This window comes from Zingiber officinale, chromosome 2A (genome assembly GCF_018446385.1).
Source record: "Zingiber officinale cultivar Zhangliang chromosome 2A, Zo_v1.1, whole genome shotgun sequence".
Classification (NCBI taxonomy): domain Eukaryota; kingdom Viridiplantae; phylum Streptophyta; class Magnoliopsida; order Zingiberales; family Zingiberaceae; genus Zingiber; species Zingiber officinale.
The window spans coordinates 149,476,285-149,498,583 of record NC_055988.1 but is presented as its reverse complement, the minus strand read 5'-3'; the positions used below and the strand labels follow the sequence as shown (position 1 = coordinate 149,498,583).

The 22,299-nt window shown below is 35.1% G+C and overlaps 1 long non-coding RNA gene across 3 annotated transcripts; it reads right to left on the bottom strand.

The window, feature by feature from the left end:
- Nucleotides 1-5,788: 5,788 nt before the first annotated feature.
- On the bottom strand, nt 5,789-10,816 carry LOC122042639. Of its 3 annotated transcripts, XR_006129327.1 has the most exons (8): nt 10,604-10,816; nt 10,161-10,512; nt 9,320-9,386; nt 9,067-9,202; nt 7,489-8,438; nt 7,252-7,367; nt 7,097-7,162; nt 5,789-6,277 (listed from the first exon to the last, which is right to left on the bottom strand). It is a non-coding gene; the product is annotated as an uncharacterized LOC122042639 (long non-coding RNA). The 3 variants fall into 3 exon arrangements; XR_006129326.1 differs by having other exon boundaries at nt 7,252-8,438; XR_006129328.1 differs by having other exon boundaries at nt 7,252-8,438; nt 10,161-10,574; nt 10,663-10,816.
- Nucleotides 10,817-22,299: the final 11,483 nt, after the last annotated feature.

The window sequence follows — 22,299 nt, the reverse complement described above, 5'->3', positions numbered from 1 at the left end:
CAATCAATAACAAAAATACCTGAAGAGGATTGGGCATCAGATGCCTTATTCTTCTTCACAGACTCAAGATAGATCTTGCAGTTTCTTCTCCAGTGTCCCATCTTGCCAAATGATGGCATGGGTCATTTTGTGTCGATTCTACTATCTTGGCCTTTTTGCTCTTCCCATTAGCATGATATTTTTATTTCCTCTTAGAACCTTTCTTGGAGGAGTCTACTAACATTACAATTTTCTGTTCACCTTTAATAGAAGGCTCTACAGTCTTGAGCATAATAATCATTTCAGAAATGGTCGATTCCAAATTGTTCATCCGATAGTTCATAACAAATTATAAATGAATTTTCGGTAAACTATGTAGAATTAAGTCAATACTTAACTCACGATCCATTGTAAAACTGAGTGATGATAAACGCTCAATGTAGTCTTTCATCTTTGAGAAAAAGAGAAGCTTAGAGACCTCGAACCTTTTAGATCTAGCTTGCTCATTAAATAGCTCACGAAGATAATAGACAATATCATAAACATTCAAATGCTCATAACATGATACAACTTACAAGTATAGAATCATCCTTATATTTCTGAAAGGCCAACAATTGATCCGCAGTTGCATCAGCATCAATACTTGTGGAAAGTGGATGGTCAAGGACATAAGCTAGTTTCTCAACTTTGAGAGCAATTCTCAAATTTCGAAACCAGTCCAAGAAGTTCGACCCAGTAAGTTTATTCGAGTCTAAAATAGAACGTAGATTAATAGAAGTCATAATTAAATGATTAACCTAAAAATACAAAAATGAGAATGTATGAGAGACATGATATTATTTATGTAACCAATTTACATAAAAGCTCGCTTATTTATCAAATTCAAATACCCTTATTTTTGAATTCAGGAGATGATAGGTTTTCTCCAAGTGGGTTGATAGCAAGCCATTTTTAGCTATAGTGGTAGGTAACAAGTTTACTGATTGCATATCACTTATATACAACTATCACATTATGCTAGCAATTGATTGATCTTCGCATAAACATCGGGTTGTTAACACATTAACAAGTATACATCAAATGCATATCACCTAACTTCACCTCTATCACATTGATCATGACTTTGGCACAACAAATCAACGTTTCAAGTTTAAAATCGACCCGTTAATCATGAGATTATATCTCTATGGTTTGAACATATTTAATTTCAAGCTTGAGCTTGACTTTAGCCAACAACTCAAGCAAGAACTTAAACTCTAGTTCTTACCATATTAACGGAAAGTATAGGTTTTAACATTGAGTAATGGATTTTGTCTCATCTACATCATACAAATATTCTATCTACATGACATTACACACATGACATAAATGATGACATGACACGTCGCACGCATGGCATAAATGATGACATGACACATCGCACGCATGGCATAAATGATGACATGACACATCGCACGCATGACATAGCATGACACATTATATATATGGTAAGATATAATCACATCACACGCATGACAAAATCTAATCATGTCATAATTAATGCATATACATGAGATACAATATGGTATGCACATGACATAAATTTAGATATGTTATAATTTTATTTTGAAAATAAAAATATGTTATAAATCCGATTTTTAAGATTTATCTAATCAAATTAGGAAACCAATTTCCAAATTTAATTAATATATTTTATCTAGAATCTTTCAATCGAGAATCTTTAATTATTTTAGAAACAAATTTTCAAATTAATTTCCTAACAATTTAGTAAGTAAATAATTAATATTTCTTAATTTATTACAGAATAATTCAAATCTAATTTTTTTTATATGATTTTCTAAATTTTTCCAAATTTGATATTTTCTAACAATTTAGAAAACTTTCCAAAAATAGAATATTTAATAAATCTAAAAATTCTAGAAAAGATAAATTCTATAATTTAATTTAGAATATCTCAAATTTGAAGTTTTAATAATTTCTAAATTTGATATTTCCTAACAATTTAGGAAACTTTCTAAAAATAGAAAATTTTAATAAATCTAAAAAATTCAAAAAAGATTAATTCTATAATTTAATTTAGAATATCTCATATTTGATTTTTTTTTTTAAATTTCAGAATAATTTTATATTTGGTATTACCTAAAAAATTAGAAAATTTTCTAAAAATAGAATATTTATTAAAATTATAGAAATGATAATTTCTAAATTAACAAAATATTTCTAAATTTAATTTTCCAAAATTATATCATAAACTTTCCAAAACTAAAATTTCCTAGCAATTTAGGAAACTTCTAAAAATAGAAAAAGTTTTAATAATTCTAGAAAAAATTATAAATTAATTATAACACTAATTACGAACTGTAAAATAATTTTACGATCATGTTAAAGCACAATCTGACTCTAATATCACTGTTGGGATATGCCCGATGTAGATTCATGTTAGAACACGTTTCGTAAACATGCACAGCGGAAAATAAAACAATAATAATTCCTAATTATTACATCACATACACTACGCGTATACAAGGATACAACATATCAAACATGATCGCATAATTAAAATTTTACGAAAAGTAAATTTACGTTAGGTATACCTTACGGATGACTTGTAACAAAAAGGGTATCAACTGTAGCGACGTTGTCGAACCTCACTTCTATTCAGATCCACACCGAGCGACAACTCCTTGAGTACAAGCCTCTCCTTCGAAAGTTACTAGTCATGAGCGAAAAAATGGAATCAAGAGAAAGAAGAAGAGAAGCGCACAAGGGAGATTTTTTCTCCCTTGTGGTGGTCACGCAACAAGCCAATCAACTAAATAATGAAACTTCTATCTAATTCTCTCCCAATTACATCTATATATAATCATCTTTAATGACTTGGATTAGAAAGTCCAAATCCAACCTATTATCTCTTAACCAAAAATTAGCTCATTAACTCCTTTGTTTGGTTCACAACTAAACCAAGTTAGTTCATGACTAATTCATGATTAAACCAAATATGGTCCAACTCTACCATAAGAGATGTAACTCATCCGCGCTTCCATTATGACAAATATTTTTATATTTGTCTTATATATGGTCTAACCGAACATTTATCTCTTGATCTAAGAATCATATTCTTTAACTTGTTTTATGATTCTTAGAGGCTCGTTAGTGTGTGTGACCCAATAGGTTCCTGGTTTATCTTGGCGGTCCATAATTCACTATTTAATTATAGAACAATCATGAGTGACACCTAGTAGTACATTATGATCCCCAATTAACTAGAAAATCATAGTTGATCTTAAAACTAATTCTAAACCCTTCAGCAGCTACAGTGAGTCGTGTCTTGCTCCTTTCACTCATCTTATACCCATTTGGTTCAGGACATTGTCTATGTGTCTGTCTCCACTAGACTGACTTCGTCACACTTAGTTCAAGTAATACTTCCTCGTTCTACAGATTTAAATTACTCGTACATATGTCTAAGAGTTTCACACTCTTAACATGTGATACTTTGGCCAAAAACTTTAAGTAATCATCCTAACGAGTGGTCATAAGGTATATGTCTCCTCTCAAGAAGTAGTGAATCCTCTGTGAGTTATCCAAATATCTTCGTGTATTTTGACTTATACTCAATCATCCCGGGTTCACACCTCAATGAAGTGATTGCTTAAGATGTCAAATTATAAGTTTCTATGACCAAGATGACCTGTATATCTCAAGTCAAAGAAAACTTGCACTCGAGTTGTAGTAAGAGCTTTATAGACATATCTATATATATATATAACCATATAAAGTCTTACAGCGAGTCACTCCAATGAACTAGTTACCATAACTAGCATCCATATTTAACTCTCGACATCCCAATGTCTCCAACCAGTGAGAAAATAGCTGCTTGGCGAACTAAGGAGTATAACCCATACTAGTCTTATAGAATTGATGATGTCCAAATGCATCAATTCGACAGCTAAGGAAATTTCAATACGTTCATAATTGCACATATAGAGATAATCACTAGTTGTGATCTAATCACAATTTCTCTCATATTATGAATTGTATTGTGGACATTCAATAAATGAATTTAAGACAATCAAACATATAATATACATTCAAATAGTGAATCTATATTTAGTAAAAATCGTAAGGCAATTACCTTATAACATCTCTCAAAATCTAACAGACGCCACATCAGACCTAAACAGCCACCTGTCACATCACGAATGTGGCGGTAGGAAGAGGCGACACATGACATTCTATTATAGGGAGACTTAATGGAGCATAATTGAAAAGCATGGTCAACATGCTTTACATTAATAACAAAGAATTTAAACAGTTTCCAAGAAATTAGGTGACGTCAGTAGACATTAAAAGGCACTACGTGGATTGAGCGAGTGGAGCAAAGATCGGAAGGAAGTTGAAAAAACAACTAAGTGTGGTCGACGATCGAGCTGAGCAGCGGCTTTAAACTCTTGTGCATGAAATATCACAGTTGAGCGGTGGCTATAAACTTTTGTGTAGGGAACATCATAGCTGAGCGACAGTAATAAACCCTTGAGCAGGAAATACCACAGTCGAGCGACGGCTATAAACCCTGTACAGGTGGATTAAGACAACAACCTGCACAGTAATCTAAAAGAGATAGACACTAATTGATGCAAGGGAATGTAAAAATATCTACAAACTTCTAGGAAGAATGGATTAATGGGAAAAGCGTAGGTCAGCAAGGAATTGGTCTTTGAAGAAAGGCAGAAAGTTATCTGGAGGTGTATGTGGACGGTCGTAGGCAAAAGGAATGACGATTTGATATTCATCAGGAAAATGGTAAGTTAGCTTCATTTGGTTGACCTTATATCACTACAACAAAAATGATTTTTCACAGCACGCAAATTTGCTTTTCGCAGCGCACATTGTACACTGTGCAATTAAAAGCTATTGAAAGTCATAAATTATCCACGGCATGCTTTGCATGCTGCGGAAAATATTATCCGTAGCTCGCAAAGCACGTCGCGGAAAATATTATCCGCGGCGTGCTTTGCGTGCTGCGGATAATATTTTCCGCAGCATGCAAAGCACACCAAGAATAATATTTTTCGCGGCGTGCAAACGTACGCTGTTGATGATCTTAACTATATTTTAAAAAATAATTTGACGAAAATAATAAACCAAAATTTTACAACAAATTTAGTTCAAATCAAATCTATACAAAATTAATAGAAGCCAAAGTTTTTCATTATACCAAAAAACTCAAAAGATCTAAAACAATATATGAAATCTCTAACAAACTAGCAATTACATAACAACAATTAAACTTACAATCCACACAAATTAGTATAATATGTATCAATCACACAATACTATAAATTTAGATAATCATGTGACCGTGCTTCCTATTACATCATTGAGAAACTACATTTCATCATTTGATAGAATTAGGTCCACCTTTTCCACCAAAACCTTATCAACCTAAACTTTCCAACATGATCCACCAAGAATAACGTGATGCACTTTTATGTTTGGATCTGTGGATGCAATTCGACCTTCTGCAACAACTAATTCATCGGTAGACCAATGAAGCAGCTTACATTTGGTATTAGCACAGATATCTCCATGACTCACATTTCTCAAATTTGATTGTAAATAAACAATACAAAATTATTAATTCAATCATGTATATTTTTGTAACAATTTTGTGATTTAGAAATACATAATTTATGATAATTACTTGAAAAACATGACCAAAACCATCACTTTTTTTTACACCACTATTGATATCGCTATTGCTACCAAAATCATTCCCAATACCAGAAGTACATTAAAGGACAACATATAAGTATAAAGTACATTAGAGAATAATCAAAATCAATTATTTGACAAATTAACCAAGAGATTGTCAGGTTGTAGCCAAATAATGTGGGTACCAGATGATTGTTTTTACATATTTCTATCATAGATCACTGGGTACACAGGAGAGTTCTCAATTATGTGCAAGAACTTCTTAAGCTTCATATCTGATTGCAATATACAGGAATGGTGATAAGTCAATAGTCTTCATGGTTTTAGAAATTTGCATTTTCACAAAACAAGGCATACAAAAGAAATAAATTATTAATATACAAGTCGACAACAGAGGCAAGCTACTGTGTTTCAAAATAGATAGGAGCATTTACATTAATCCACTATCAACGTAGAATAAGTGCTTTTAAATAGAAGAAAGAAGTTCTGCATCAGTGATTAATCAATCAATTTATTGAAGAAACAATCTAGAAAAACTTACTTTGTAATATTCCAACAGCTCATCAGTCCTAAAAATTTTCTCCTACAAAGCAACAAAGAAAAATAGAATTAAACCAAAATTATATGGATCAATTATTTAACACAAAAAATTTACTAGAAATAAGACTACAGACTACTAAACGAGACATTAAATTATTGATTGCAAACCTCTCCAATCTATAAAGTTATCTATAACAGTACTTTAACTTCATTAATTTCTAACAAATTTTCAAAAGTAGCATATCGGAGAAATTTTCATACAGAAAAAATGAAGAATGGCATGTGGATCTTGCAAAAGTAGCTAGAATTAAGTGATATTTATAGCATCAAACTGTACAAAGACGACAGTACATAAATATTGAAGTACTTTCTTTAAAGGCACAAAATTAATCTCTTGAGGTGGTAAAGTCTAAAAAGTGAAAAGGAAAGGAAAAAATTGTAAGAACATTGGAAATCCTCATATGAGAGAAGAACAAGGGTGGGGCACTAAAAGCTTCATTAGCTATTTCATGTGAAGAGTAAAAAAGGCATAGACATTTTGCTAACTATGGCATGTTGAACAATGTAATTAGGACTTTCTACCTACTACCTAGAATCTCAATATAATAGCATTCAGAATCGTGTCATCTGTAGTATCGTATACGAAGAGACTTCGATAATGTACTGGATTCCATATCAAGCTTCTCGATAACGTACTATATTAGTAATGAATTCCATATCTTCTGGATGATTTGTGTTGGTTATGCACAGTTCATTATCTCCATAATAGTGTTATATGATTTCAAGCTTATTAATAGCAATAACATAAGGTCCAAAAGCACAAAAGATTACTACTTATCATAAAGCAAGGCACATAGGTTACCTCATAGGAAAAAGGACCTTGTATTGTATCCAAATCATGTGTCCCAATTGAAACTAAGGTTCTTCGCTTGGTATTCCAAGAAAAATAAATTTTGACACTGATTCACCAACAAAAACAATGGAGAAAACCAGCAATAATTGAAACATGTAGCATACCAACATATATTTTGGTGCAATTTATCTTGCAGGTCAATGAAGTTGTTGTATCTTGCTTCATCAAAGGTTATTCCCCTCAAAACAGCACAAACAACAAAAGGTCGGATCAATGAGGTCTATTAAATAAGAGAATCATGTTACAAACTTTGTTCTTGTCTCAAAAAATAAAGAAAAAAGATATAAGAACAAAAATAAAACAAGAAAACCCAGGAAGCTTGTCTCAATCATTTTAATCACCTCAGGTTTGACATGCATTTTGAGTATTGATTCGGGTGAGACACTAGTGACTGTATACAAAGGGCTAGCTTCCTTTTCAATGAAAATTCTAACACTACAAGAAAACATGGCTTCAGAAACGAAAAATTCTGTCTCTGAAAGTCATTTTTCTGTTTCTAAAAAATATTTGAGACAGAATATTCCGTTTCAAAAATTCGTTAGTGAAAGCCCCGTGGCTAATCTTGAGACGGAAATATTCCGTCTCTAATTTCAAAAACGGATTAAAAAACTGTTTATGAATCTGTTTTTATTTTAACTAAATGAAATTAATTTCAAATACAAATTTTGTTTCTAATTTTGTTTTAAATCTGTCTTTAGTCTGTCTCGAATTACCTAACAAATATAATGTTAATATGTTTATCAATCCATTTATAATTCTGTTTATAAATACACATATAATTTTATTTTCAAATTTATCACTAATTTTACCTACATTTCATATCTACATATTACTTTACAATAAGAAATCACAAATTTCAAATAAATTTAAAATATTAAAATAACTAATTTCTAAATCCAAAAGTACAATATGATTAACATTGAGATAAATAAATATTCACATAGTTTTAAGATAAAAGCAATCACACATTACAATTCCAATTTTCTTTTCCTTTTAGTAATTTCTTCCTCCATCCTCTTGCTAGTAGCTGCATGTCTTCAACTTTTTGTGATAATTCTTTATTCTTCTTATTAGAGCAAATTTGTTGAAACTTTAGTGGTTTGATCTTCCAAAGTGTCAATCGTGTTGAACTTCATACACCCTCCCCTTACATGAATCACTCATCACATCTCATCACTGTAGATTGTAACCCTCTAGCAAATTTTCCACCCACCACATCACATCAAGATTGAAGATTGAATGAAGAATGAGTAGAGTAGTCATCAAAATTTTGTTTTTCTCTATTTTGTTCCTGTTCATATTACAATAACTTATATTAGTTTGATAAATATAAAAACAAACAAATGAGATACATGCATGATATAATAAAAAAATAATAAACAATTAATTATTTTAACTTATATTAACTCAGGCTGATTTGTTGTCCACAAACTCTCTAATATCACTACTAAAAATTAAAAGAAGAATACAGACAGATTTTCCAATAATAGAAGCAAATATTTTGAATCTTTGTAAAGGCTTCACATGGAGCCCGAAGATTGTCAAATATTCAAAATAAATGGAAGTCATTTACACCTGTGAAAGTGTCATCTGAAAGGCCAAAGAAAAATAATTAGTTATTGGGAAGTTAAAAATTCAATCTGGTAAAAATTTTCTTCTCTATATGTCAGAGAAAAACAATCAGTTATTATTCAACTAATATTCATAATGCATAACTTCCTTTAAACACCATGTATGTTATTGTATAAACCACGATTCAAGGAATTTTGATAGGAAATCAAGTCCTTTTAAAACTATAGGTTACTTGCAAGGAAAACATAGTTGAAGAAAAAATTATTAAAATGGGCTTTAAAGCAGCCGAGTGTAATATAATATATCAACAGAAACAATAACATGGATAGGAACTAGTAAAGAAATACCTTCTTTTGGTGATCAGAGAGAATGAAGAGATAGCCTCATCCTTGAAAGATGCAAATAAACCCTTTGCAATAAGAACAAAACCTTGGATCTTAACCTCAACTTGAGTAAGGCAACCATTGGCAATTTTATGAATTACTGAAGAGATGAAAAACAAGCAATGAAATGGTTTGAAGAACATTATTGCATTTACAATGCATCATAAGCTATGAATAGAAATGAATGTTGAAAGATGAAAGGGAAATTTGGGAGTACTTTTTTTTATGATGATCAACTCTGATGAAGAAATCCACCAACTATTTGCAATGACTCTGCAAAGGAACTAAGAAAACACACAGACACATTTAATGAGTTCAGCTCGAATAGTGTTGAAAAATTACTCCTACTTGAAGTAGCAGAGAACAAAGCCACACACCTGGCACAGGAAAGGAACAAAACTAAAGACAAGGACTGCACAACTCAAGAGGAAATATAACCATAAGTAAGAGATTGCAATTGTAGAATGATCTCAGTAACTAATTTAATACAGTATCCAAAAATCTTGTGACAGAAATGGAGGGCACAGGTTGAACAAATTTCCAAGCCTTTGGCAAGCAAGTTGGCACGCCATTGACAATGAAATGAAGTAAAATAATTAAGTTGTTGCTTGTAAGCAAGGTTCTAGTGTGTGGAACTCAACCTATTTGGAGAAGCAAAAGCCAAAACTTGCAAAAGGAAATATACACTAAAATCAAAATCAATTAAGCAGAAGAATAACTAAAGAAATATTAATCAACAAAATGTCACATGGGTAGAATCAACATTGAAGTAAACAAGAAATGTCAAAGAATAAAGGTTTGTCTTAACAACAAGCATTGCTATTTTAAATGGGCGTATGTTGAAGTTTAATTCTAGAAAAATTCAGAAATTTACAACATGAAGATCATATTTTGCAGAAGAGAAAGGATTGTCAATGGAAAAAAAATCAATCTTTAGTTGGAAAGCAAGAAGAAATAGAAAATGTAGAGGAAGTAGATGTCGATCATCCAGTAGCCAACAAATGCAGCAATAATCACACAAAATCAAGATCACTTCATTTTCAATCGGGCATACTCACCTATTCTGACGGTCGCTTCTTCCACTTCCGGGCGGCATTCCGGCGGCATGTCGAAGGCAGAGGCAGCAAGGCGCTTGCGGGCGATGCCGATGTCAAAGTGGATCATGCCAGAGGTGGGATCGGTGACCATGATCCCCTTGATAGGGAATTTAAGGAACAGCTCCTCCTATGCCCACCCAACCACCCTACGGAGCGTGCCGTAGCTGAGGTTCCCCCTCACCTCCCTGTCGAAGTAGGTGAGCCCATCTTCGTAGTGCACATAGCAGGGGCCTTAGAGTCGGACCTCGAGAAGATCGGAGGCATCATCGTAGGATAAACACTTGACAGACTTGGGGATAACTTGTTGGGGAGGCTGTGGTTCCAGAGGAGGTCATGGATGGTGGTAGCGCATGGGTGGATTTAAAAACTTAGATTCTGTAATGCAATTTGGGGAAAGAAAAAACCTTGATTTGGTCGCTTTCGATCTTGGCCAAGGTGAGGATGTTGAGCACTGGAGGCTTACCAATGGCGGCTTTGAAGCGGCCGCCAACGTCCTTACTGCCGTGGGTGTCCTTGTCGCCATGGCCCAGGCATCCTCACCACCATGCAAGGTGCGCGACTTGCTCGAGTGAGGAGGCTCGGGTACGAGAAGGAATTAGGTTAGGAGCGATTTGAGAGGAAAGGGAAAAGAAATAATAAGTTAAAGGGAAAATTAAATATTTATATTTATATGTATTTAATAATACTTTTTATAATTTATATGAAATATTATTTTAAATTTGTTTTATATTTCATCTTAAATTCTTTTTAGATATTATATTTTTTTAATGAAATACATTTGTATTTTGTAACATATCTATGATTCGTATAAATTTGAAATGGATTTTTTTCATCTCAAATTTTCATTAAATTTTAAAGGAATTTTTGATAAAAATTATACAATTTCAAATTCTATTTATAATCTATATTTATTTATTTTTATTAAAATTTATTTATAATTTTGCCAGAAATTTATTTTAATTTTTGTCTTAATTTTTTTCAAATACTATATTTATAAACAAACTACTAAATTCTGTAGCAAATTCATCTTTGATTTACATAAATCTGAAATGGATTTTATTTTTGTCAAAAAAAATTATCTCTAATTTATATAAATTTAAAACGGATTTTTTTTTTCTGTCTCAATTTTTCATTAAATTTTAAACAACTTTTTTGATAGAAATTATATCGTTTCAAATTTTGTTTGTAAACCGTATTTACTTTTGTTTATAAAAATTTATTTATAGTTCTGTCTCAAATTCATTTCAATTTCCGTCTCCATTTATTTTTTCAAACATTATATTTTATTAAATTAAAATAGATTAGTGATTCTGTAGTAAATCCGTTTCTAATTGACCTAAATCTGAAACAAATTTTAATTCCGTCTTAAAAATCTGTTTCTGAAACCCTGTTTTCTTGTAGTGTAAGAGCCTAAGAAATTCCTTCAAGACAGAGCAAATCGTATCTGCAGTTGAATAACCAGACAGAAAAAAGGAAGTTACAAAACAAATATGGCATCCATCATCATTATCATATTTGAAATGTAGAACTATACTTAATAGTTTGTCTTTCTTTCAATGCATTGCATCAGCCTAATAGATAAAAATAAAAGATGAAAAGAGAAAAGCTCTAGCCTAAATACTAGGCTAACATGATCCAATTAAAAACCAAAAGTCAAAACTTGATGAAGTTCGATACTCTGTGTATCTATAGAACGTTTCTTATAACATAGCAACAGTAGAGAGATAACAACAATTTTGATCATCTTTGCATGTTTAGATTCTGAATAAAATAAATTGCTACTGAAATAATTTCCTTTTGCGCCTCCATGAGACAGGTTGACTAAAAATGACTAAAAATAATCAAATTTTACTTATTGGCGGCAACACCAATCTTAAATATGACCTCCTCGTCCTCATCACCAGCTTCTTGTTCTTCTTGAAACTAGACTGAACTGCCAGAAATTCTCAGATCTATCTAGTGCTTTAAACCTGACATACACCTTGGCTTGTAACCAATCAGTGTGTCTCTATTCTTTGAATCCTTCTATTTCATTTGATTTTTGATAAGAAAACAAAAGAAAACATAATACAAGAAAAACAAAGAAAACAAAAGAAAATCCAACCTGAGAAGAGCTTCGGCGGAGAGGGCTTCACCGGAGAGGGCTTCGCCTTAGAGCACTTCGTCTAAGATAGGATGGGCAGAGATGTTCGATAGAGAGGAGTTTAGGGCTACGACAGAGAGGCTTCGACGGAGGGAGTTCGCGTGAGGAGGCTTTAGCGGAGGGAGTTCGCGTGAGGAGGCTTCGGCGGAGAGGGCTTCGGCAGAGAGAGGAGTTTAGGGTTGCGGCAGTGAGGTTTCGACAGAGGGAGTTTGCGTGAGGAGGCTTCAGCGGAGGGAGTTCACATGAGGAGGCTTCAACGGAGAGGGCTTCGGCAGAGAGAGTTCGTGTGAGGAGGAGGGCTTCGACAGAGAGGGCTTCACTGTTGGTGGAGAGGAGTTTAGGTTTGCGTGAGGAGGAGGTCGCGTGAGGAGAGGTAGCGATTTTAGGTTTTGCCGGCTAGTTTTTGTATGTCGTGAGGAGAGGTTCGGCGTGAGGACGTTTCGCCTGGAAGTAGTTCACGGGCGTGAGGATGTTTGGCTAATAATTGTGGGAGGTTTTGTGTGAAAATTTTTGGCTTGATATTTAGAAAATTTGGAGGATTATTAACGGTGCATATTGTATGCTGTTAAATTTTTATAATATTTATTCGCAACATATATTTTTGTACGCTATCATTTATATATGTATAATAACTATTAGCAACACACTCTGCACGCTATTAATATTAAATTTTAGCAGCACACATTGTATGCCATAGAAAAATTTATTGACAGCATACTTATTTTGGCAAGCCATAGTTTATATAAATATTATACTATCTGCAGCGCACATAATTGGGCACGCCGTAAAAACTATTATTAACGGCGTGCTTTAACCGCGTGTCGTTGATGATGCGCTGCGGAAAGTCATTTTTGTTGTAGTTATATCACCATTGAATTTGGACTCGGTGGAGGTGTACCATTGTCCGGGCATAGTCGGGGATGAAGAAGGAGAGACTGGCATGAAATTTAAGGTTGAAAGGGAGAAAAGAGAAGAGATTGTTGGGGCAATTTTCCTAGGTCAAGTTTGACCAGTTTGACTAAGCTTGAGTTGAGTTAAGCTTGAGTCGAGATTTGAGTTTTGATATTTAACAATATATGGAGAGTTCTAGGGAAATCGTCCGGTTGTGGAGATGGTCAAAGAGTTGACCAGGTTGAGAAGAAGACAAGTCAAGTAGGTCAGGGATGACAGGATACTTGACTGGGTAAGTCCTAACTGGAGGTTAGGTGTCTGGAAGTCCTAACTGGAGGTTAGACAGTGGAGAAGTCCTAACTGGAGGTTAGGCAGTGGTGAAGTCCTAACTGGAGATTAGGCAATGGTGAAGTCCTAACTAGAGGTTAGGCAGTGGTGAAGTCCTAACTGGAGGTTAGGCAGTGAAGAAGTCCTAACTGGAGTTTAGGCAATGGGAAAGTCCTAATTGGAATTTAGGCATCTGGGAAAGCCCTAACTGGAGATTAGGCAAGAGAGAAGTCAAGTAGGTCAAGGTTGATAGGAGACTTGACTAGGAAAGTCCTAATTGGAGATTAGGCAAAGGTAAGTCCAACAGGAAGGTTGGCAAGAGTGAAAATCCAAGTAGGTTAGTATTGACTAGACTTAGTGGTGAAAGTCCTGATAAGTGAGATCAGGTAATTGAAAAGTCCAAGTGTGATCTTGGCAAAGGGAGAAAGTCTTGGTGAGGAGCCAGGCAATTGGGAAAGTCCAAGTGTGATCTTGGCAAAGGTTGAAAGTCCAAGTATGTGGTCTTGGCAAGGTAAGTCCTAGTGTGGCTTGGCAAGGAGAACTTGATAACTAGGATGAGGCCGAAGGAAGCTCCTGAAGGCGAGGCATGAAGGATCGGAGATATCCGAGGGACGCAAGGCTGATGGAGGAGGCTAAAAGGCTAATTTGAGGTTGATCGAGTGTGGTGTATAATCCGACAACTAGGATGAGGCCGAAGGAATCTCCTGAAGACAAGGCGTGAAGGATAGGAGATATTCGAGGGACGTAAGGCTGATGGAGGAGGCTAGAAGGCTAGTTTGAGGTCAGTTGGGTGTTGGCCAAATGCTAGTCATGGATACCCAACAGGTCATGGTTGATCGGGAGCTGGGTTTGGGACCTTGAACTTGAGTTTGAGGCAAGTCCAGGGTGTTTAATTGATCGGTCGATCAATTGAACTAGTGCCCAATTGATCGGTCGATCAATTGAACCAGTGTCCAATCGATCAGTCGATCAATTGAACTAGTGTCCAATCGATCGGTCGATTGATTGGAGTGTGCTGCGAGTGTGGGATAACTCCAATCGATCGGTCGATCGATTGGGAGCATTACTCGCAAGCACAGAAGGTTTCCCAATTGATCGGGCGATTGATTAGGGAGGAGAAGCTCTCGCGCAGACGGGAGAGCACAGAATGGGTTTGAATCGATAGGCCGATCGATTCAGATGGTCCCAATCGATCGGTCGATCGATTGGGAAGTGGCCGTTGAGCAGGAAATGAGCAATGGACGGTGGGGATTGTGCAGATGTGACGTGGCAATCGATTGAGACTAATTTGGATCGATTGGGAGCATTGTATAAAGCCTGGGTGGAGCGTTTTCTTCGCTAGAACTTTGTGTTCTTCCTGCGATTTTTTTGTGCGATCTTCACCGAGCTTCTTCCAATCTTCACCGCTAGTTCTTGAAGGCTCTTGGGGTGCATTTCCAAGGTTCAAGAGGCAACCTACATCAGCAAGATCAAGCAAGGAGAGATTTTATTTTATACACTTGTGTATTTTCTTCTTGTTTGAGTGATTCTTGTTGTGAGGTGTTTGTGTAAGGCTTCTCCGCCTTCGGCTGCGACCGAGGAGTATTTCATAGTGGAGGTGTGTGCTCAGAGTGTGGATCCTTGGATTAGTCACCTCTTCTTGAGGTGGATACCAAGTAAATCCTTGAGTTAGCGTTGGTTGTTTTTGTATTAGTATTCCGCTGCATATTATCAAGACGAAGCAACCGACGAAGCGACGAGACGCTATTCACCCCCCCCCCTTTAGCGGGCACAAAGGTCCCAACAGAGACTTGCTAGAGAGAAAAAGATTATCGACGACGAACAGAGAAAAGAGAGCAGGGAGGCAATGGAGATGAATATAAAGAATACAATAGGGCAAAGGAAAAAGTTAAGGGTTTAAAAACCCTGCGAACGATCGACCTAAGACATCCGATTAAGGGCTTTGGAAAACGAGGCTTTATCATGATCGTTGAATTTGAAAAGGTAGACGTCACATCAGACATAAACAGCTGCCCGCCACATCATAAATGCGGCGGTAGGAAAAGGTGACACATGACATCTGATTACAGAGAGCATTAATAGAGCATAATTGAAAGGCATGGTCAACATGTTTTACATTAATAATAGATGATTGTAATAGTTTCCAAGAAATTAGGTGATGTCTGTAGACATTCAAGGCACTATGTGGATTAAGCAAGCGGGGCAAAGATAGGAAGTTGAAAAACGGCTAAGTGTGGTCCACGATCAAGCCGAGCGGCAGCTTTAACTCTTATGCAGAGAACATCATAGTCGAGCGACGGCTATAAACTCTTATGCAAGGAACATCATAGCCGGGCGGCTATAATCGTTAAGCAAGAAATTTTACAGTCGAGCAGCGACTATAAACCCTTGGATAGTGAAGATTACAATCGAGCAGCGACTCTAAACCCTAGAACACCCAGTCGGGAAGAAAGAGTTCCAAAATACACTAACTATCTAATCAGTTAGACTTACAACATTCTTTAACTAGACTTAAAGGGAAGGCTTGTGATATGGTGATGAAGAGGGGCCCCACCAAAGATAGGTCAAAGCAAGGAAGACTGACTGACATGAGATCAAAGTCAAGGACGAAGTCAAAATCGGCTAAGCGGGTCAATTACGTCCAAGCGGACGACATGTCCGAGCGGACAAGTAAGGTCAAATGGATAACTCGAGGTTAAGAGACAAACAAGCAGTGCATCCCCCGATCGCTCTCTCAGTCGAGTGGGAGGCATGCCCATTTGGATGAGAGGCAGCCCTCCGACAACGAAAAAGCTAAGTGAAGGGAGATTTGCTCGGTTCAGCACAGTAGAGCGGGGTGTGTCCTGGCCGAGCGGCCACTGGTCAGCCTATAGTGGGAACCACCCATGTATCTCCTCATACTCTTTTGGAGGTTTGTGCCACTGACAATAGAGCATATTCAGCAGGTAAATCATGTTGGTGCGGGAAGCATCCGACGATCGAACCTAGGTTTTGATAATGGCAAAGGGATTCAAAGTTAAGATTCCTTGTTATCTAAAGTGCTTAAATGAGGTTTCAGGAAAGTCCTAACTACGGTTAGGCAGGTGAAAACTCTAGGGGGTGGTAACCTTAGGTCATAGGGGGTGGTAACCCTAGGTGAAGGAAAAATTCTAAGAGCATATAACCTTAGGTCCTAGGGGGTGGTAACCTTAGGTGGAGAAAAATACTAAGGGGTGGTAACCCTAGGTCCTAGGGGGTGGTAACCCTAGGTGGAGAAAAACCCTAGGGGGTGGTAACCTTAGGTCCTAGGCGGTGGCAACCCTAGGTGGAGAAAAACCCTAGGGGGCGGTAACCCTAGGTCCTAGGGGTGGTAACCCTAGGTGGAGAAAAATCCAAGGGGGTGATAACCCTAGGTCCTAGGGAGTAGTAACCCTAGGCAGGAAGTCTAGTCGATCTGGAGGACCTGACTGACACTAGGTAATCTCTCCTGAGGAGAGTAAGTGAGGGCGCGTTCCCCATAGAGGGAACAGTAGGCGTCAGGTCGACATAGGGTTTCCGGTCGGAGATCCGAAATCAGACCCGGGCAGTCCGATGACTGTCACACTCTATAATCATACTGTCATTTATATTCTAACATTGTCTTGCAGGGTATGTTGTAGTTTTGGGACTAACATGTCTTGCAGGTACAAAAGGAACAAGCTAAGTCTCGGATGAACAGTGTCCGAGGTGCCTCCATAGAGCTTGGAGGTGCCTCGGGTGCAGAACATGAGCTGGCCGCGAAGCGGCGCTAGAGGCGCCTTGGATGGAACTAGAGGCGCCTTGGACCAGAGATTGGAGGCGCCTTGGATTGGCTTAAAGGTGCCTTCAAGTGGATGAGTTGCGACCAGGTCCGTTCTGATCCACGCGGCTGACTCGGCTTGTTGGAGGCGCCTTGGTTGGTGTTGGAGGCGCCTCCAGCAGTGCATAAAAGGGGCTCTCAAGGCAGCAGTCAGATCAACGATTTCTAAGTGCTACTACTACAACGTGCTGCTCCAAAAGACGCCCTGAAGTGCTGTTACAAGTCCTCGATGACCCAGAGCTTCGAGATTTCGATTCTGTCGTCGATATAATTGCTTTTAATTATTGCACTCATTGTAATACATCTTTGTACAATCTTTGCGCGATATAGTTGTTGCCCACAGAAAGCGATCAAAGATCGCGGACCTTGGAGTAGGAGTCGCCCTAGGCTCCGAACCAAGTAAATCTTGGTCTTCTCTATGTGATTGTTTTGTTCCCTTCTTTTCTGTTTCCGCTGCCACAACTCGATACGTTTTTACGATTCTGAAACGAGCGAAATAGCCACGAGCGTTATTCACCCCCCCCCCTCTAGCGCTTTCGATCCAACAATTGGTATCAGAGCGGGGTTGCTATGAATTGGTACAACTACCGTTCGAGCATTTTTTTTGTCGCTTTTTCGTTCATTTAGGGTAAAAATAAAACCTTATGCATTTCATTTTTTCCCTCCAAAATTAATTTCAAAAAATTCATTAAGATCTTTTCACCACTAATCCGTATTAGCGAAATATCACATTTTCAAAAATTTGTGGTAATATATTTTTTATATTATTTTAATAATATTTATTATTTTTTTATTATTTTTTCTCAAAAATCCTGAATTACTATTTTTTTTCTCCTACACTACTAATCTAAGATCAAGTCTTGGAACATTTGTTATTATATTTTTTGTGTGCAAGATTTCTCTTTATAAATGACCCATCAAGAAGGCTACAACACAACCCGACCTCTGCTCTTCACCGGAGAAGATTTCAGCTACTGGAAGGGACGGATGGAGGCGTACCTTCAAACCAAGGTTCTAAAATTCGCTAGGCACTAGTCGAGCGGCAGACCAACGCCTAGCGCCTAGGCAGGGACTAGGCGCCGCTAGGCGGATTCCTTGGTATCCCTTGTTTCATGTAGACTGTGGACAATATCATATGCAAATCTAAATGTTGTCTTAAACAATTTCATAGCAATGGAGATCTAACTATGTATGCTGAAATAAATGCATACTTTCCAATACCAAAAAATGAAAAACTATAAAAGAAAACTAATAGTTTTGTGCAAAGGAAATATACTAGACTCAGTAAATATGAGTAAAAGAAACAGTTGAACAATAGAACATACAGTAAGTTATCATAATCATGTAGTAAATAGTAGAACATTAGAAAATAGTAGCAATAGTTCAATTCAAGATTACAATGCATTGTGAACCAGTAACCACTAAGCAAAATATAATTGTTAAATAACATAAATCATGTCTTAACAAAATGAGTTCAAAATTAGACAACTAATAATATCTCATAGACTCATATTTATTCTGCTTCTTCTTCTCCATAATTTTCAATAACTTGTTCTTCATCGGACACAAACTCAATATCATTATTGTGATCCTCGTCTTCTTCTTCGGATTCAAAATCATCTTCATGAAGTTCTCTCACTCTAGAGCTTCTTCAGGGTTATAGATTTTCATCTGCTCCACTTGCTTCATCAATCATTTGCCAAGTGAGCTCGGAACCTAGTTCAACTTCATCATCTTCCCCACCATCCACAATCCAACCTTGTGCATTTGAAGCATCTTTTGCAAGAAGGACATCAATATTTATTTCTTTTTCTCTTTTTTGTTTGTTCAACAATCTAGCATTAAATTGGACAAATACTAGATTGTTCAACCTGTTGGCATCCAATATATTTCTTTTCTTTGTATGAATCTAAAAAAAACAAAGAAAGTAAATATTATAGTTAGTACCTGAATATATAGACATTAAAAATTATAGCTGATTTAATTAATGACTGAAAGTTTAAAACTTACTCCTTCAAATGTACTCCAATTTCTTTCACACCCAGATAAACTTATAGTTAATGAAAGTATCCTCAATGCCACCCTTAGCAAGTTAGGTGTGTGAGCACCGTATGTACTCCACCATGCACATGGATCAAATGTATCATCATTTTTTTCACATGTTTTTCCTGCCAATGTTTTTCCAAATAACCCTATCTTATCTCTATATTTTGGAAATTCTTTGTTAATAATTGTATCTTGTAGATCTAACTCATTGGCATGCAAAGTTTCCATGCATTCAAAAATCCCCGTCGCGACCTCCTCATAAAGAGCAATAGAACTATCTTTATAGTAAAAATAAGGATTCAACAAAAAAACAGTGGTATGCAATGATGTATCAAGTCTATCCTTCATTTTTGACTCAATAATGGCTATGATAGGCTGATAATTTGACTCCACATTGTTCAGAGCCACCTTGATATCTTCTTTAGCTTGAAGAAGCTCCCCATATAAAAATCCCATCGATGTCTTTCTATCTCGATCTACCAATTGAAGAACTCTTACCAAAGGAGCAAATATTTTCAAACAAAGTGTCACTCCATTCCAAAAACTCATGCTCATCACTGTAGAGTAAGCCAATTTTCCTTTGTTTGTTTTTGACCATTTACATTTCTCCCACATATCACTTGTAAACATGGCCCTTAAACTAGCTTTTTTTTTTCAATCAAACTTTGCAATGTGAGGGAATTTGATGCAAATCTAGTAACTCCTGGTCGGACTATGTCTCTCTTCTTCGTGAAACTGCTCATCAATGGCAAAGTCTTATGGTGAGCATAGATGAAAATGGTAAAAGACTTGGATTGCTCAATAACCTTTTTATATCGTCGAAGTTTGCCAATATTTTCTAGCATGAGATTAACTGTGTGAGTTGCACATGAACTCCAAAAAATCCCAAGTCACTTTTCTCTCATCAATTTAGTTGCATCCATATTGTTGGTGGCATTGTCTGTTACAATCTGAGCAATATTCTGAGCTCCTACTTGTTCAACACACTTGTCAACATACTCAAAAATAAGTTCAGCTGTATGCGTCTCGTCTAAAGACTCCTTAGACTCTAAAAATGTAGTACCCTCCTTGCAATTAACACACAAATTTAAGATGCTTCTTCCTTTTCTATCACTCCATGCATCTGTCGTGATCGAGCATCCATTCTATGCCCATTCTTCTTCATGTTTCTTCAGCAATTGTTTTGTTCTTTCAACTTCGGCTTTCAATAGTGGCTCCCTAAGTTGATATTGAGTTGGATGCTTGAATCCTAGTCCGAATTGACCCACTGCCTCCATTAGTTGCTTGAAGCTATCATTATCAACAGCATTGAATGAGATTCCATTTTCATAAACTCATCTCTCAACATATTGTTGAACTTGTTGAGTTCTCTCTTTGAAAAGAGTCTCATTTATATTTTTTTGGCGAAGCACTTTACTTCCATTGGAGCCTGCATTTTCTAGAGCAATTGTCGATGCATATCTGTCCATGGGGCCAAGTGGAAGAGGTTTTTTAACTCCATCCATCCCTTCAATTTCAAGACCTTCTTCTTCATTTAGGGAAATAGCCACCTCTGCTCTACAACTTTATTCTTCCATTATTTTGTTCTTCTTTATGTTCCTCCCTTCTAAAATAGTCTGTTTGCACTTATTTTTATCTTCTTGAGATGCTTTTCGACAACCAGATACATTTCCAGGTATATTTTCAATATGCTTCTTTATCCTATACACTCCTCCTGACATTTCTTTTCCACATAACTTACATTTAATTTTGTCGAGGTTCTTAGGATCAATCAATATCCCAAACTCACATCCGATGTCATTTGACTTTCTTCTAAGAATCTCGGATTCGGGTTGAGTGACAGATGCTGTCGAAGATGGATTGCTTGCCATTAATAACAGTCTAACAGATCATTTGAAAAAATTATATATAACTATATAACAAAACATAACATGATAATAAAATTAAATTATACCATACAGACATACAATACAAAATATTTCAATAACATTAAGTCATTAACAAGTCTGAGAATATTTTTTTTTATATATCTTAATCTAATTAATAAAATTTATTCGATATTTGTTTAAATAAATTAAATTTTAAATATATTTTATATATTTTTAAATCTGTTTTATACTTTTATAAATTAATAATATTTATTGGAAATTTTAAATTTTAATTTATTTTTCATATTTTTAAAACTGATTTATATAAATTAATAATATTTATTAGAATTTTTAAAATTTTAATGTATTTTTAAAACTGATTTATATAAATTAATAATATTTATTAAAAAATTTAAAATTCTAAATTATTTTTCATATTTTTAAAATTGATTTATATAAATTAATAATATTTATTAGAATTTTTAAAATTTTAATATAATTTTAATATTTATAAATCCGATTAATATAAATTAATAATATATAACATTTATAAATATGATTTATATAAATTAATAATATGTATTATATTTTTTAAATTTTAAATATTGTTTATATTTTTTATTTTTAAATCTGATAAATGACAATATTTATTATAATTTTTAAATCTGTTAATATATAAATTAATATTTAATATTATTTATTTAAAAAAATTAAGTATATTATTTATATATTTAAATCTGATTATATAAATTATTAAATTATAAAATTAATAATGGAATTTTATTTTTATATATAATTTTATATATTTAAATTTCTTTTATAAATATTAATAAAATTTATTTTAAAAAATATATTTAAAATATATTTAATTGGGATGATAATTTTATTAGGCTTTACGAACCAACCCTATTATTGAAATTATCCTCGTTAGGAATTGTTTTAATTTAATCAATCTAAAAAAAAAGCAAAAAAAACGCCGTCCTCGTCTCTCTGTCGCGACTCGCACGA